This window comes from Macrobrachium rosenbergii, chromosome 36 (assembly GCF_040412425.1).
Source record: "Macrobrachium rosenbergii isolate ZJJX-2024 chromosome 36, ASM4041242v1, whole genome shotgun sequence".
Taxonomy (NCBI): Eukaryota; Metazoa; Arthropoda; class Malacostraca; order Decapoda; family Palaemonidae; genus Macrobrachium; species Macrobrachium rosenbergii.
The window spans coordinates 11,712,918-11,715,417 of record NC_089776.1 but is presented as its reverse complement, the minus strand read 5'-3'; the positions used below and the strand labels follow the sequence as shown (position 1 = coordinate 11,715,417).

The 2,500-nt window shown below is 44.5% G+C and overlaps 1 protein-coding gene across 1 annotated transcript in view; it reads left to right on the top strand.

The window, feature by feature from the left end:
- Positions 1-2,500, top strand: part of LOC136856618 (uncharacterized) — a 707,676-nt gene that overhangs the window by 141,869 nt on the left and 563,307 nt on the right. The gene's annotated exons all lie outside the window — the stretch shown is intronic.

Sequence of the window (2,500 nt, the reverse complement as noted above, 5' to 3'; positions counted from 1 at the left end):
GCTGTGTGAATGACGAAGTACTGATTTGTCCTTCCTTCATAATAAATTCACAGGTGTCAATTAAGCATTATTAATCCCTCAGCCATTAAGGGGGGTAGAGGGTTCGGCGCAAGTTGTAATGGTGTACACAGGTAGACCACTGGAACCAAAAAAAAGAAAGCGATAATCGAAGGAATAGTCATTTCTTTAAATTCTAGTGGGAGCTGTGAGAAGATGAAGAATGAATACCAGATAAACTTAAACGTTAAAGGCTGCCATTTTCTACTGTTGGGGGCAGCTGAATGAAAGCTAAATGAAAGCTAAATAAAAGCTAAATGTCTTCCACACACTCGAAAAAGTAAATGAAAGCATTCCCACTGTGAGAGTCTACGAAAGGTATTGAGAACACTTTAAGGAATAATTTGCACTGGAGGTTTTCAGTCTCCAGAGGCTTCAGAGCCTCGTAATGAAGGAGCCCCACAACGTTGGGCTCTGAAAAGATGAAGCTGAAGGCTTCAGGATCCATAGGATTTAAGGACGAAGGAAAATGTGGAAATGCTTCAACGTTCTGGGAAAGCAAGCAAGAAGGAAGGAAACTAATAACGCCTGAACTAGGAGAAAGCACTCCTCAAGAGGAAGTGAGAAAGAAAAAGTACTGGCACTTAGTCGAGCCAAAAGCAGACACAAGGCCAGGTGGGACTGCCCCGCAAAGGCAGGCTACCTGGCATATAGCCTATACTAATGGCTCTTAAGCCCTCCCCCCAACGACAAGGGAGCCAGTATTTGGGAGGAAAAAAACTACTGTCCTTTCTAAAGCATGCAAAAATCCTTGAAATAAAAATTCTCTACTTGAAAACAAAACCTTTGAACCTACTTACCACAGAGCACATCGTAACAGTTCCTTGCCTTGTCCAGTATGTAACAGAAGAGATGTGTTAACCTGTTACCGCTCTCTTTCCTCTCCATTCTGGGCCGATGTTAAGGCCCTTCTGAACTCCTCCAGAGAAGGACGCCGTTTCTTGTTTGGCGACAGAGCCTCCCTGATCAGAGTGTTCAGGCGCCGATGGTGTTGGCATCCTGGCACTCTCTCGATGAGCCTGGCGAATGAGTAAATATCCGACTGAGGACTTGTTCGTCCACAGTCTCTGCTCAAGAGGGGATCATAGTGGCGTTGTTGAAAGTCCCGAACCGGCCTTCGGAACAAAATGCTTCCGAATGGTAAGCAAAAGCCATAGTCGATAATGGTGGCCACGGGATCTTCTGGGCACGTAGTCTCTTCGACCATGACATTGCCTCCATGCAGGTCATTGTGTCCCACTCCAGTCCGGTGGATGTCTTCCAGAATTCGGGCAACCTTAGCCAGCACACGGCAGATTCGGGGCACATCTCCAGCGTACTTGCGTACAAATCGCTGGAGAGTAAGCCTGCCATTGTAGGACGTCACAAAGGCCGCCTCCTTCCTCGCGCAACTCCGGGTATTCCCTGCAGTTTCCTCAGCCTTCGACTTTCTGCGAAAAAGTCCTTTCTTTCCTCGATGCCATTGGCTTTCAGCACCTTCACAACACCATCTTGCCAATGACCATCTGCGTCTCGAACCTTGCATCTAACGGACTCTCCTTTGACCATATGATCCTTCACCAAGGAACGGTCTTGTTCTTGATGTCCTCATCCAGTAGCATCCAAGACTCATCCAGTAGCACTCTCTTCTGGGTCACTCTTTTGATCTTCTTGTTGGGTTGGTGAATTTTATTTTTTATTTTTCTTATGATTTTTAAAGCTTTTACAGTAACTTTTAAGTAATCTGTTCATTATTCAACAGATCCCTGAAGATGTAATAGAGAAATTATTACGAAAACGTTGGGAATAAAGAAATATGTTAGAGTTAACTGGTTTCCCTGGTCCACCCTCACACTGATGTGCCCTGCTGGTCGTCGCCTATCCTTGCTTTTGATATATATATATATATATATAATCAGAAAGCTACAAACGTCCTTTAATATCCAATTCACTCTCCTCGGAAATAATATATTTTCATATATGTTACCGAAGGGGAATTTTTAGTTGATAATAAGTCCGTCGTCCCGTGGGATCGAACCAGCGACGGACTCACTAACCAGTCGGCCACAAGAGAGGTATAAGTGAATAACATCTCCCATCATCTCACCCGTCGAACTCAGGTGTTTTGCGTTTGGAGACGATATCCACCCACCTCTACCATGTTGACCGTGTAGTGCGTTTGTCGCACGTAGCCATATTATGACTATTTATCACATCACCGTGATTCATATACAATCAGAAAGCTACAAACGTCCTTTAATATCCAATTCACTCTACCTCGGAAATAATATATTTTCATATATGTTACCGAAGGGAATTTTTAGTTGATAATAAGTCCGTCGTCCCGTGGGATCGAACCAGCGACGGACGAGGAATCAGGACTACAGTGACACACTAACCAGTCGGCCACAAGAGAGGTATTGAATGTTAAATACCCAAACCTCTCTACACAACTGTACCTGAG